This window comes from Neofelis nebulosa, chromosome 14, assembly GCF_028018385.1.
Source record: "Neofelis nebulosa isolate mNeoNeb1 chromosome 14, mNeoNeb1.pri, whole genome shotgun sequence".
Taxonomy (NCBI): Eukaryota; Metazoa; Chordata; class Mammalia; order Carnivora; family Felidae; genus Neofelis; species Neofelis nebulosa.
Window position 1 is genome coordinate 5,404,272 of NC_080795.1, and position 15,811 is coordinate 5,420,082.

At 42.5% G+C, this 15,811-nt stretch overlaps 1 protein-coding gene and 1 long non-coding RNA gene across 5 annotated transcripts in view; one reads left to right on the plus strand and one right to left on the minus strand.

Moving 5' to 3' along the window:
* The window catches only part of RB1CC1 (RB1 inducible coiled-coil 1), a 92,849-nt gene extending 86,536 nt beyond the window's left edge, over positions 1-6,313 (minus strand). For 2 of the 4 annotated variants that reach the window (XM_058699554.1, XM_058699553.1), the window contains exon 1: positions 5,930-6,312. The gene's annotated coding sequence lies outside the window, so the exon portion shown is untranslated. Of the gene's footprint in view, positions 1-5,929 lie in introns of all 4 variants that reach the window. The other 2 variants (XM_058699555.1, XM_058699556.1) reach the window with 1 other exon arrangement.
* Positions 6,314-6,362: 49 nt separating this feature from the next.
* LOC131494837 (uncharacterized) lies at positions 6,363-15,501 on the plus strand. The gene is made up of 2 exons (XR_009253604.1): positions 6,363-6,836; positions 15,224-15,501. It is a non-coding gene; the product is annotated as an uncharacterized LOC131494837 (long non-coding RNA).
* Positions 15,502-15,811: the final 310 nt, after the last annotated feature.

Consider the following 15,811-nt stretch of genomic DNA (forward strand, 5'->3'; position numbering starts at 1 on the left):
GTAGCTTGTTTCTTTGCAGCTCTCTCTCCTGTCACCACAGTACAGTACCCCCAGTATGGTTTCACTGCATTTCATTATCTGTCTGCCCCTTTAAGGGTGTGAATTTGCCACCTCTGGCTTAAAGCTAGATTAATATTAAACTGTCAGACTTTGAAGCCAGATTTATCTCTATATGAATCCCATCTCTCTCAATGAGGCTCAGATAATCCATATGATCAGTTTACCATCCGTGGGCTGAAATGATACCTTCCACAGAGTGTATCTCGGACTCCATTACAGTGCAAAAACGGTGGCGATTATAACTAACTCCAGTATTCACAGACTTCATAATTAAGCCCTAGTTTACCTTTCTAGAAATATCTCTAACTACTCCTCGACAAGAAACTTCTATTCTCTCCCTTTATATAACCCTGCCAGATAAAACTCCCCCAATTTCTGCTCATCTGAATTTTACTCATCCAAGTATGGTCCCAAAACACGGTTCTATTAGCACTTCTGGGACGTATTCCCTAATCACAGGTGGTCCGCAAGAACTCTTTTCCCTCTGAATTTACAGACCTACATAAGGTAGTAGAATTATACTGGAGAAAAAAAATCTCATATCACAAAAGGACATTTGTTCTTCCTGGATCCTTCTGGGATACGGTCAGCTATAAATGAGGGGACTTAAAGGGGTGATATATTTTTCTTTTTTTTTGCTTCGAGATATAGTTCTATTTCTTAAAAAATGCTTCCATTCACTTCACTCCCAGATACATAGGAGTTACAACTAGACTTTCAAGTCCAGAAGAAAGAAAGAAAAAAAAAAGCATCTCCAATACCCGTGAAAACCACCACCTATCCAATTTATCGATTGGAGATGAATTTACAATTTCCTCTTTTGAGAGAGTACCGATAATGATTAGGTCAGTCATTACAGTTTATTGTCAACTTTCCAAAATTTAGGATTAGCTTCCTTACGGGGAATACAAAGGGCGGGAAAAAAAACCTCAATTTCTGACATCCCAAACTGAACACATTCAATCATTATTCACACTGCATTTGTTGAACTCTCAACATAAGCCAAGACTGTGCCAGGTGCTGGGATTACAAGTACCCACAAACTGCTTTCAGGTCTAGCAGAATTCACAAAATTTGGATGAACTATACACACTGGCCCAAAAGTTTCATAGGGAAAGAACAAGAATCGGAAATAATTTTGTCAGATTTGTAATTCTGCAGGTTGCAATTTGACCTCAAGGAGGGACCACTAGGCGCTGCATCGATGAAAATAACGTTCACCACAAACGGAATGTCTGGGTTACCCAGGGACTGAAAGCTGGACTTCAAACCCTCCAAACCAGATTATTTCCATCTGATCCTACCCTTTCTCTGCCAAGAGGAAAAGAAAAAGAGAAAAAGAAGAGTAGGTCAGCCATTTTCCTCACATTCCCCCCAAAAGAACCTTCTCCATAAAAGTTCAAGGCCTCCTAAATGAATGCCTTATCTACAAGTAAATACGCAACTTCAAATTCAGACAGCTCCAACAGAATGAAGACAACAGGACTACTTTTAATAGTCTGGCATATTCCTTCAGATTTTTCTCCTATGTGTTGAGAAAAAAATGTATGTGTGTAAACACGGACAGTTTTGTTTCATAAGAATGAGATAACACCACGCGTAATGCTATACAACTTATTTGAGCTGAATAATATATGTGGGAATCTTTCCCTCAATACACATAAATGTATTCAACATGTTGTTCTCCTGCCACTCATAAAAAATTATGCAAAATGCATGATTTACTGATAATCTGAATTTGAAAACATTACTAGTCTTAAAAAAGTCCCTATAGAAAATATCATTAGTTTTGTCATTTTGAATTAGTCTTATTCACAAAAAGTAAATTCATTTTGTATTACTGTGTTTAAACATGTTTTCTTATACATACTATGTCACTTGACAGCTTCTGCTTAACAGAAATTCAAAAAAACTGTTAAAATGAATTTAAGTCAAGTTTACTAGAAAATAGCCGTCTTGCCTCCAAATCATACCAAGAACGGAAGCCACATCCGTTGCTTCTGCATTAGTGTCACCAGCTGAGCTATGACATCCAGGGCTGCACCTGGTCTAATTTTTGAGGGATGGCAGTACCAAGTGGGGACCCTCCCTGTAAATGTGAATTCAGGTTTTCTAAACTCTTAATATTCGCAGAATTGTGTCTATAGCAAAAGTGTTATAATTCTATGCTTCGTTTTAGAATACTTAGTTTGAAAATGCAATCAAAATTATATACAGTAAATTCTGAATTAGCTTTGTTCTAGGAAGCCTATGTAAAAACACAGCAATCTCAAGAAAAGGATGTGCACATCTGGAATTTGCAAAATAGCACCTAAAAAAACAATAGATATATTAGCAGTACGGTACTGATTTGAGTAACATTTCAACAGATAGTCTGGATAGTTACTGATCAATTATTACGTGTAGAGTAGGAAGGAAAAAATGATGTGTTTAGTCCCGAACCAGTAACAACAACAAAATGGAAATGAGTCATAATTATTTTCATCCTTTAACACGATTACAAGCTAATAAAATACGAGAATTCAAAAGAGGGCAAAGTCATGGGGGGTGATTGGGAGGGTGAGGTGTCCTCCATAATCCTCAGGGTACTCACTAAACAGCTGTGGAAGAAGAAACTGACCAATGAAAGAAAGGGTGCATGAAAGTACTCAAGTACTCTACTTGGAAAAAGTAATTTAAAAGGACCTCATCTTTACTGAGGGATGGAAAGAAATGCCATCCTCTCAGGAGACAGACAACAGAGGTCCACTTACAGGCAAATTAGGTTTATTAGGGCCACAATAATAAGCAAACCAGAAAAGTGATAATTAAAATTCACATACTTTTATCAACAACAGTAAGTACATCTTTAATGCACACCCTACAATCTGTTTCTCTAGCATTATACCTATTCCAGCATCTTAAAGCAGGCTGCATTTGCAATTTATCTTCTTTAACATTTCTCAAAGTTCACCATTTCCTATAATCTTATACACAAAGCTTACATATAAAGTTCTTCTAATTCACTGTTCATGTTACAGGAGCTAAAACTGTGTTGCAGGGGTTTAACATTTCCTGAAAACATACGTGAATTTAGGTACAAGTTGCCTTCTAGCCTTGCTGAGTTTACTGGAACAAACCTCCGTGCCTTTGCACATGCAAGATTACGGCACTTTACAGCTTCCTTACTGTTACCCAAAAAACCTGAGTATCCACAGAGCCCTCTCTACCATCATTCTCCTAGTCATGAGTCACCCTCCCCTCATTCCTATCAGTCCACCCTCAGTAACCTTTTCACTTTTTCTCTGTATGCCAAATATCTCACTCACAGCCTTTGCATTTACTATTCCTTCTGCCAAGAATGCTCTTGCCTCAGATCAGATAGTCACACAGCTAGCTTCCTTGCTTCTCCTGGGTCTTTATTTCAAAGTTAACAATCAGTGAGGACTTCCTTGGCCACTTCATCCAAAGTTTCAACCCCTCAATCCTGACACTCCTCTCCTCCTGTTTGTTTTCCTTCCCAGCCAGCATGCGTCTCTTACTCCATATTTTTCTTGAATGAGTACAGGATTTGGTTTGGTTTGTTCACTGCCAAACCCCCAGTACTTTTACACCAGTGTGCCTGGCACACAGTAGGTACATGATCAATCCCACGCCAAAATTTGTTGAGGTGGATAGGACATCTTTTTAAAGAAAAGGGAAGTGACTTATCCATGTCAGATCATGATTCTAAAAATATTGCTACACTCCATAAAAACCCAAATCTCCTTCAGTACTTTTCCTTCAAATTTCCAATAATGCTACAATATTGCAATCAGTTTTATACATGACTCCAATTTTCTATTATAAGGCAAGAACAATTTCTTACACATTCCTATATTCCTTGTAATTACTGGTCCAACGGTCTACCTGTAGTAAGTAAATAACTGCATGAATGAATGTGTGTAGAAAGGCACTACTAGATTTTCACTTCAGTTTCTTGAGCCACTACTATCTGTACTACAAACGAAAAGGCTTAATTGGGGTTAGAGAATAGTATTATCCAAATAAGAACATTTTACTAGATATCCCTTTTAAAAAAACACTTATAAGTTACACACATCTGCAAAGGGCAGCATATAGCAGGTGCTCAAACATTTGCTGAAGGCATGAAAATTTAAAGACAGTCTCAAAATCAGAAGCCAAAGAAAAGCTCCTCTTAATCTTACATGATAAAAATTTAGGTTCAGAAGTGTGGCTTTTCAAAAACAAAGGTCTTGTGTCCTCTGCCCTTTAGGACCTTATGAATCTGACTTGCTAAAAGTCAATGTGTCATGCATTCTGAATTTGTATGTGTTAGCAAGGGCCAGAAAAATTTTCTGAGACAAGAGTACTGCTTCACTGCCTTCCCTGTCATCCAACACCATCAGAACCAGGCCAATGATTAATCCTAAATTTGACTATCATGAAACATTCAAAATAGACTAGAGAAAATTATGCGCCAAAAGTGGTAATGTCCATCAACAGACATTTATCAACATAAACACCAACATAAAGCATCTCTTTCATAAAACTTTAGATTTTAAACACAATGTAAACACTAAAATTAAAAAACAAAAAAGACAGGAATGTTACTGAGAAAATGTGTTCATTAAGGCCACACTCTGCTACAACACTAAATACAGAAAAAGCAAAAACATCTTCCCACCCCTAACAATTGTCTGTTTACTAAAGCAAAAAACCCCCCAAATAAAATCTTCAAGGTACTTTTGCTTCCCACAGTAATATCATCTCGGAATGGTAAAGACCCAACTCGTATCAAATATCGAAATATAATTCTGTGACTCTTCATTCAGCGGATTTGTCGATGTAAATTAAAAATCGTCTCCTCCTAAGTTGCTTACCTTCTGACCCATCGGACAGATCAACAAGCAGCATCAGCACCCAAAAACCTAGAAACTATACAATAAAATAACAGGCACATTTTCATAGGGCCCAAAATCATCGCTCTACGTACAGTGAACTCGAGGCAAACATTGTTATCTAGCTTAATGACTTGTAGTAACAAGACTCTATCAACAGTGAGCACATTAGTCTTCCTTGACATCCAGGCACACGGCACTTCGTGGTATGACCGCACTTTAAAGAGTTCCTGATGGAAAAGACTAGATTACGAAACCATAAACAATAAACATAGTACATCCACCAGGCGGTGGAAGAAACTATTCATTCCCCCCCAGAAGCTGCCATTTCTCCTGTTGTTCTCCAGCTTCGACTAAGGAAGTTGTGAAATCCGCAAACACACCCCATCCCAAATCTATCAGTGGGGCGGGCGGAGGCTGAGTCATTCCTAAGAGTAACTTTATACCGATCTCGCACTCCGGGGTCGGGACAAAGGTATCTCTGCGTTCCTCCCGCTGTGTGCTGCGTTCGGCCTCGGCCCAATTCCTCTCCCCGGGTTCTCAAGTCACAGACAGCCTTAGGGCTAAGTCCAGCCGTGACCACAAGCCAGGATGCTTCCCGGTAGGGTCGGCGTCCCTCGCCCTCCGCCACTCCCGAAAACTCGGCCCGCGGCCGGCCGGGGACGCGTTCACAGGGAGGGACCCCGGCGGCCCCGGCCGAGGAAGCCGCACGCAGGCCCGCACCGGGCGAGTCGGCCCCACACCTCCCGCAGCCCAGCGGGGCTTCGACTCAGACCGCGTGTCTCCACCGGGGCTGCCGCGCTAGGGAAGCAGCCGCAGGGCAACACCTGCCGCGGCCGGATGCGCCGGGCCCGCGGGCGCACACACCTGCGCGCGGGCGGCGCTCGACCCGGCGGGGACCCCGGCGTCCCCGGCCCACTGTTGTCCGGGCTCGCCGCGCGGCCGCGGTGCCAGATGGGGGAAGGGGACCGGGCGGCGACAGCACTTACCTGGCAGCACCTCCTCCTCCACCGGCGGCAGCAGCAGAGCCGGCAGCCCCTGGCACCATCTTCCGCCGCCGCCTCGTCCGCGGCGGCGGCTACCAACCGCCCATCGGGCACCGCCAACCGACACAACCGCCGGCGTCCCAGGTGCCGGTCGCGGCCCCGAGCTCCGGGCGGGAGGGAGGGGTCGGGGCGGAGAGGGGACGCTGTCAGGCCCCTCGGCTCTGGGTCAGGGGCCGGGGGGCAGGGGGCCGCGGCCGGTCAGAGCCGAGGGGCCGGGGCGATACGGAGACCCCCCAAGGCAGCGCCGAGGGCTCTGCAGGGCCGCGGACACCGCCGCGGTTGGGTTTGTTATTGTCGACTCCGTCCCTTCCTCCGCGGAGCACGCCGGGAAACGGTGGGCGGGGGGTGGGGCGCGCCGGGCGGCCGGGGCGGCGCAGAGAGGCGCGCGCAGGTCCGGAAGTCGGCAGGCCGCCGGGAAAAGGGGGGCGGCTCCGCCCTCAGTCGCGGTCGGCCGGCCTGCGACTTCGCTGTCCTCTTCTGACCCGGGGACACAGCTGGGGCGCCCTTTGGCGGTGCGAGCCGCGGTCCGGCCGCGGACTGCCCCAAGGTGATTTTGACCTTTCTCGCCACCGCGAGTTGGCCTGAGGCGGACCCCGCCGAATTTTGGATTAGCCCCAGGTCAAACAGCTTATCTCTTTCCACCTGTCGCGGAGGAGCGGGGCCCACGGAGGTTGTGTGCCCTCGTCGCCCGTCCGCATACCGGGCAAGATCTGTAAGAGGATGACGTACCTGGCTGTGGCCCGGCCAGCCTAGATTGCCACCACCACACCCCCACCGCCGGGACTTGAAACAGCTGATAAGTGGCTCGGGTAACTTCGAGTGTGGGGCGGCACGATTTTTCTCGGACCAGGTAAGCCCAAGAAAATGTCCAAGAGACCAGAAGGAGTTAAGGCTTGGTCGATTGGAGTGAAGGTGTAAGCAGCACGACCCCCCAGTTTTCAGCTTTGTAAACGGAGTTGGTTCTCAGGTGGGTTAGCGTGAGTTCCCGAGGGGACACGATTTCCGGGGGATCCTGAGTGTGTGCGGATGATCGGCCACAAGCAAGGGCTCGAAACTACAAGGCTTTGGGTATGAAAATGTGGTGAGCAGGAGTTACTCGTAGAATGATTATGCAACACTCTTTAAATTCCTGTTCTGTCGAGGCATGTCTGGTACAAGTGAAAGCCGAGAGGTGCTGTCGCTGTCGGAGCGCCCTTGAGTTGGGTTTACGTAGAAATGAGCATTACCACCGTTTTCAGGAGCACCGAAACGGAGCAAATACTGTTAGGAAGCAAAGTTTGCAACCCTTCGTTTATCACGGTGGAAACTGGTTTAAAACAAAACAAAACATTGGACTGGACGACTGGCAAGCATGAGGGATTTTTAGTTTCCATCACACTTGCCCGGTATCTGAAAGTTTTATTTGAGAAGAGCTTTTCTTTGTTTTCTTACTTTTTTTTTTTTTTTTTTTTTTTTTAGCCACTTTGTGTTTTAGTTTACATTCCTGTATATTCCCGAGAGAATCTTGTCTGGCAAATTATTTTATTTGTTTCGTTTTTATTTTTTTTTTTTAAGCTGGATTTTTTTTTATACACCCAGCAAGATAGAGCTGAGAAATGAAAATTAAGAGGTTAAATTGTTCATCTGGGCGCCTGGGTGGCGCAGTGGGTTAAGCGTCCGACTTCAGCCAGGTCACGATCTCGCGGTCCGGTGAGTTCGAGCCCCGCGTCAGGCTCTGGGCTGATGGCTCGGAGCCTGGAGCCTGTTTCCGATTCTGTGTCTCCCTCTCTCTATGCCCCTCCCCCGTTCATGCTCTGTCTCTCTCTGTCCCAAAAATAAATAAAAAACGTTGAAAAAAAATTTAAATAAATAAATAAATAAATAAATTGTTCTTATGCCTCGGGAGGAGGCACGAACTGGCAAGACCAGAGAAAGACGCTGATTTTATCAGTCACCTTATAGGAACGGGCACACAGAAACTAGGTAGTGAGGAAGATTTGGCCAAAAATTGGTTAAGCAAAACACATTGGGCCTCTAAAGAATATACCGGTGCTTGAACTTCTCTTAGCTGTCACTGACACTCGTCACTCCAAATACCACACACTACAGCCCGGAATGTGAAAACATCACTGAACTATGCCGGTGATAATCTCTTAAATAATAAAATGTTTTTCAATGTTATTTGTCTGACTTCTTTCTTTGGAAAACAAACAATTCAGTCCTCATCTTCTCCTAGTCATAGTTTGGAAGAAAGGACCAGAAGTGATTGGTTTATACCTTAAAGGTTGTACATCCGCTCCAGAATATAAAGGTTAAAAGTTCATATGCGTTCAGTGGTGTTTCTTAGTGATACATAACATTAGCCTTGTTATGTATATGGAGGCATCTGGAGTAAATACTCTTACAAATTACTGATGCTTATGTCCATAGTAGTAAGTTTCTTTTTTCTTTTAATTTTTTTTTTTTAACGTTTATTTTTTTTTGAGGCCGAGAGAGACAGAGCATGAACGGGGGAGGGTCAGAGAGAGGGAGACACAGAATCTGAAACAGTCTCCAGGCTCTGAGCTGTCAGCACAGAGCCCGACGCGGGGCTTGAACTCACGGACCGCGAGATCATGACCTGAGCCGAAGTCGGACGCTTAACCTACTGAGCCACCCAGGCGCCCCCCATAGTAGTAAGTTTCAACAGGTTACATCTTCTTTCCTCCGAGGACGACGTTGAAAACTCTGTATTCTCCCTTCCTTAGTAAATTAAGACAACAAAACTTCCTCATGCAGCATTACTTTTCTACCAAGCTGCTTGACTGATAAGAAGTCCACACTCTATAGCCTCATTTCCACCTGCTGCACTTTTCTCGCCGAAATGCAAACAGATTAATAGGGGCCTCCAAATTATTGCGTTAAATGGACAGTGCTGATACTTTCTTTGAGCTTTCTCAAGCACTCGCTTCTTTTTATTCACTCTTTAATTTGCTTCCCTTTTGCAGTGTCTCCCTCTTTGCTCTTAAATCTCTGTCCTTTCATTTGGTCCTCTTCCAGATTATCAAGTAATTATAAAACGATGTAAATGATGCAAATATTCCCAGTGGGAAAAGAGGTGAGAGGCTTAATCTTGTCCTCATTACATGATTTCTTAATTTAATAAACATCTGGGGCTTTTAATAGATTTATAGTGAGGGCAAAAGAGAGTGGTTGTCTTTAGGAGTATGTAGGGGTTACACAGAGTCTATAGAGAAACACTGTTAAGTACTTCAAATCAGTTCGAATCTTTAAAATCCTGTTTTTCCTTCAGGTCTCCATTTCAGGGTCACTTTCTCAGGGAATCCTTCCCTAACATGTCTGCAGTTCCTCTAGATTATTCTTTCACTATCTAACATGCTGAAATGTAAGTTCTTTTTTAATAGAGGGAACTATTTCCCCAATATGTGGTATACACACAAACATTTGTTGATGGTGCCCTACGCTTTTTTGGGGGCCTTCAATTTATACTTAGACTCACCCCTCAACTAGTCTGTTATTTACACCATCCAGGACCATGTTGGTCAGGTGTCTTTCCTAGCGGCCTCACTGGTTTTGTTTTGCAAATTGGATACAATTTAAGCTTTTTAACATAGCATCAGAGCCTCTTCATTTTGTAGCTACCCATCTCTCCAGCTTACCTCCTGGCACTTTTCCCCTTTACACATGTGAGTTTCCTCATCCAGGAAATGTTCCTCCCTCCTTGTTCATTTCTCACTCATTTTTTTCAAACAGCTTGGACACCAGCCCGCTTCTAACTTCTGGGCAGTATAGTGATCCACTCGGTCTGCTGCCTCTGCTCCATACCACACAACTATAAATTCTTGTCTCCCCTCTAAGTCTATGAAACCCTGAGGTTTAGGAACTATGAATTATTAATTTTTAAGCTGCTAGAACTTTCTAGAGAGATTGGCACATAATTAGCAATTAATAAAATACTTGTATTGAAGGTTGACTAAGAAGTTACTGTGGAAAGTTGCTGTCCTCAAATATCTCAAAAGCCTGTGCAGGGGACCATTCAAACATCACTGTGGTCACAAGTTTAAATGACACTATTTCCTTACCCAGAATACATCAGGATATTGGGGAGATTGCAGTTTACAGCTGAATTTTGTTAACTCTGCCTGATTGGGGATTTTATTCTGCATGCATTACGAATTTCTCAACCTAGCATAATTGCCCTCATTTTCTCTTAGATTATGTTCAAATAGCCAGCAACTGCAATTAACGTAATTTGGCTTTTTTCAAAGAATGGGTTAGAGTTAACCATTTTTAAAGGTTAGCTCCTTTTAAAAAAGTTTTGGCTTTCATTTTTAAGATCATAGCTAATGATGTATAAAATGCGGTCATACACTACTTAGAGGCTCTGGCACTATGATTGTCAAGTTAATATTCTCAGTACTGTTTACAGATGTTAAAGCTGCCCTACTCAGCTGGTTTGTTGGTACTCACATATTATTAATGATAATGATGCTAGTTAACTTATGAGTGTGTGTCTTCAAAGCTAGTGATGAGTGTAATGGGCCAGTGAACAACACTGTGTCTAACGCTGCAACACATACAACACTTCCAGCCTGCTTCGTTGCCCAACAGATTTAAATTTTTTTTTTAACGTTTATTTATTTTTTTTTTTTTGAGACAGAGAGAGACAGAGCATGAACGGGGGAGGGTCAGAGAGAGGGAGACACAGAATCCGAAACAGGCTCCAGGCTCTGAGCTATCAGCACAGAGCCCGACGCGGGGCTGGAACTCACGGACCGCGAGATCATGACCTGAGCCAAAATCGGCCCCTTACCGACTGAACCACCCAGGCGCCCCCCAACAGATTTAAACCAATAGATTAGCACAAACTATTTGTAGTCATTTTTCACATTAAGTTCTTGTCTTTCATTATTTTGAAGAGTTTTTCAACCAAGTGTCCAAATACACAGCTGAAATGTCCTAAAGCAGAAGCTTATCAGTTCTACAGATACAGAGACAGATAGACAAACATCAAGTGGTAGTTGGACTTCAGGTGGTGCCTTTCAAACTTCTTTATTGTGACTCACAATAAAAATTTACGTTTTAGGGGCGGCTGGGTGGCCCCGTCCATTCAACGTCCGACTTCAGCTCAGGTCATGATCTCGCAGTTCGTGAGTTCGAGCCCCGTGTCGGGCTGTGGGCTGACAGCTCAGAGCCTGGAGCCTGCTTCAGATTCTGTGTCTCCCTCTCTCTCTACCCCACCTCTGCTCACACTCTGTGTCTCTCTCAAAAATAAATAAACATTAAAAAAATGTTTAAAGATGGGAATGCAAGCTGGTGCAGCCACTCTGGAAAACAGTATGAAGGTTCCTCAAAAAACTAAAAACAGAACTACCCTATGACCCAGCAATTGCACTGCTAGGCATTTATCCATGGGATACAGGTGTGCTGTTTCGAAGGGACACATGCACCCCCCATGTTTATAGCTGCACTATCAACAATAGCCAAAGTATGGAAAGAGCCCAAATGTCCACCGATGGATGAATGGATAAAGAAGATGTGGTTTATATATACAATGTAGTCTTACTCGGTAATCAAAAAGAATGAAATCTTGCCATTTGCAACTACGTGGATGGAACCAGAGGGTATCATGCTAAGTGAAATTAGAGAAAGACAAAAATCATATGACTTCACTCATATGAGGACTTAATTTAAGAGACAGAACAGATGAACACAAGGGAAGGAAAACAAAAATAATACAGAAACAGGGAGGGGGACAAAACAGAAGAGACTCATAAATATGGAGAATAAACTGAGGGTTACTGGAGGGGTTGTGGGAGGGGGGGATGAGCTAAATGGGGAAGGGGCATTAAGGAATCTACTCCTGAAATCATTGTGGCACTATCTGGTAACTAATTTGGATGTAAATTTTAAAAAATAAGAAATAAAATCAAATTTAAAAAATTAAAACATTATATGGGTGCCTGGATGGCTCAGTTGGTTGGGCATCCAACTCTTGATTTCTGCTCGGGTCATGATCTCACGGGTTCTTGAGTTCGAGCCCTGTGGTAGGCTCTGTGCTGATAGTGCAGAACCTGCTTGGGATTCTCCCTCTCTCTCTGTCTCTCTCTCTCTCTGTCTCTCTCTCTGTCTTTCTTTCTCAAAATAAACTTAAATACATTTTAACATTGTGACTCGGTGCATACATACAGGCCTCTGTCACTGAAACCATGTTTTATGAAAACAATACTTGCGACTCACTCCAATATTTTCTATTCTGTTTTTGTTGCAATGCTAATCTTGACCCACTAAGTTGATTTTACCACCCTTCAATGGCTTGGAAGATCTTAGATTTGGCAACAGGCCGCAAACCTTGAGATATTTTGCCCCTGGTTTTTCCATCAGCGCTTCCTATGCAGACTACACCCCTGGATAGTAAAGTTTGTGATTATGTTTATTTAAAAAAAATAAATAACCTAACTGAAGCTGGTGCAACACTAGTGAGTGTATCTTAGATGACAAATGTGGGCTTTAGGTGCAGACCTATTTGTCTTAATAGCTTTATCCAGTTTCTATTCATTTTCTCCATTTTTACAGATGGGGAAATGACGGGTTAAGTAACCAATTCCTTCTAGGTAATGTCCTGCAGCTGGAAACTGTATCGGCCAGTATAGGAGCCCAGCCAATTTGACAGGCTGTAGCCTTAAGCACCACGTTATGCTGTCCCTTAATCTCCTGCATTCCTAGAGGGGAGAAAAATTGAAATTTTAAGTCTAGCAGTAGGCCACAGAATCTCAGCACTATTCACATTTTGGGCCAGGTAATTTTTTGTTATAAGAGGGCTGTCTTCTACATTTTAGGATATTTAACAACATCCTTAACTTCTACCCGCTAGATGCCAGTGGCACCCCCAGTTATGCCAACCAAAAATGTCTCTGGATGTGTTGTAATGTTCCCAGAGTGACCAAATCGCTTTCTTCCCAGAACCACAGACTAAAGCATGGTACATTCATACAATGAAATGCATTGCAGGCTTTATCTTGTAGGGAAATATTTAATGACAAAGGAAAATAAGTTAAAATACAGAACTACTGTACTGTTTTTCAAGGTGCACTCTTTTTGGTATGTTCACATCTCTGAAATCCGGATGCATTTAACAATGAATAGGGTCCTGCAAGCTTCTTGATACGGGAAACCAAGGCAAATGAAAAGTTTCCTTACTGCCTACAGCCCATTGACAAGTCCTTGAAACAGGCAGAGTCACCTTGCCTCAGTCATGACTTTGCTAAGGGCAAAAGGCAATCTTAGCTTAACATTATCCCATCCCCCAGGATCCTGTAAGTCTACTTTAACATATAAAAATTCCTTTGGAAACTTCTTTATCTCTACCCCCACGAGCTCTATGTTGGCAATCATACTCCAAGCTTATGGCCCACTGATGATAGACATCTGAAGGGTCCCATGACTGAGGTTTTACTGGACAGTAATAAGTGACCTTTTCCTAAACAATACCCCCCCCTCAAGGTCCTGGAAACCTTTCTTCCAAAATTCCTTAGAGACTTATGCTATCCCTAACCCTTTCCCAACCTGAAGGTCTATAACCAGTCATCCGTGACAAACCCAGTGTAGCTCTTTTTGCCCATAGGTCCTGTCCCCGTGCTTTAATAAAATCACATTTTTGCACCAAAGACGTATCAAGAATTCATTCTTGGCTGTCAGCTCTGGACCCATACCACCGCTCCAAAACCACATCATTGTTACCCAACTGCCCTTCACTACCTGTTTACGCAAGATATCAAAAACACTAGCTTAGAAAAAAAAAAAAATCCTAAAAACAATGATGGAACATTCTTTTGAACACAAGGTGTCAAAAGTTTGTGGAGAGGGGATGGGAGACGTAATGCATCAGACGTGGTGGACAGCATACCAAAAAGCAATCCAAAGCCTGCTCTAAGAATTACAAAGCCAGCATAGGAGACTTAGCACCATGACTTGACTCCATGATGGATTTTCAGGAAACACCTGTTGCCAGTGCTTTCACTGGTGAAAAGATGAATTCTATGGAAAAAATAAATTCATTTTACTTAAATTTCCCTTTTTATTTATTGTGGGAGAGAGAGAGAATCCCAAGCTGGCTCCGCACTCTCAGTGCAGAGCCCAACACGGGTCTCCATCCCAGGATCATGATTTGTGCTGAAATCAAGAGTCAGATGCTCAACCGACTGGGCCAACCAGGCGTCCTCTATTTTTTTTAACTTTTAATGTTTGACTGCCTTGATCATATGAAATCTCTTTTTCTACCCAAGTTTATATTTAAATCCCAACTAGTTAACATACAGTGTAATATTAGTTTCAGGTATAGAATTCATATGAAATTTCAATAAAAACTGTCACTGTCTCTTCTGGCCATTATTGTTACTGAAACTAATTTTATTGCATAGAAGAGTAGAGTGTTAAAAATAAATTATCCACTCTAAGTGTCAAATACACTATACAGTGACAAGGCCCAGGACTTACTTTTTTCACTAAGCTCTAGAGGGAATTCTAACGCAAACTTAGCCTTGGGAAACAGAAGAGTAAATCTGTAAAGATCCTTTGATCCTACTAAATCTTCCTTCTGCTTTAAATCCACTGGTACCACCCTCTCTGACAATGAATTCATCAGAAACATCCTAATCTATTCACAACACTTTCTGAATCTTTGTACCCTTATCAAGGGATTGATTTGAACTTGTCATTCTTAAATGTTCCTTAATTTTTTTTTTGAATTGCACACATTGTTTCTATACAACTGAAGCATAAGGTTGTTTGCATTTAGAAATTGGAAAGCCTGAGATCTTATTTGGATTTAGAAGATCACTTAATACTTACGATTTCAGTTTCCCCCGTGTTCACAATACCTGTTTTAGCTTCCCCACACTACTCTACAGGTTAGAATGAAAACTGCATGTAAAATTTACTGCACTTTGAACATTTTGTACAGTCGCAGAATAATGCTAACAGTGGCTGCTCACACCTTTTGAAAACTACAACCCCATCAGTTCTTAAAACTGATGAAGTGTTTTCGTGCATTTTCATACAAACATCTAGTTGTATTTAACAATAAAAGAATGACTTCAAAATATTTCTTAATTTTATACCTTGTTATTTACATTCATATTGTAAGTTTTTTGTCTCCTTTCCTTCTCCCTTTCGTGCCTTTGTACCCCCGAGGTACTGGAAACTGATGAAAGAGAGTTGGTTATGTTAAATGCCTGTCTTTTCCTGTCCGTATTTAAGGCTCCAGGGAACTACTTGACGTTCCTGTTTCAAGAAGGTTGAAAATATCCAACAGCGCCAAATAAGCTGAGCATCCAGCCTTTGAAAAGAAGTTACGGTATGGGTGTCTTCAACACAGTGGATAGTACAGATTCAAAAGAAGCAAAAAATCTGTATTAAGTGATTAAAGACATACATTGTTTTCCTATTTCATGAAACTCAGTAGTATTAACTCTTTACATGAAAACATTTTTTATTATATTTCTGTGTACTGGCAATAAACATTTGAAAACATGAAACTGAGAAATTTTCATTTATTTTTTTTTAATTTGTTAATGCTTATTTTTGAGAGAGACAGAGACAGAGACCAAGCACCAAGCGGGGGAGGGGCAGAGAGAGAGAGGGAGACACAGAATCTGAAACAGGCTCCAGGCTCTGAGCTGTGGGCACAGAGCCTGACGCGGGGCTCGACCTCACAAGCTGTGAGATCGTGACCTGAGCCAAAGTCGAATGCTTAACTGACTGAGCCACCCAGGTGCCCTGAGAAAATTTCATTTAAATAGCATCCATTTAAAAATATAGTAGGAATAAATTTAGCCAAAGAAATTC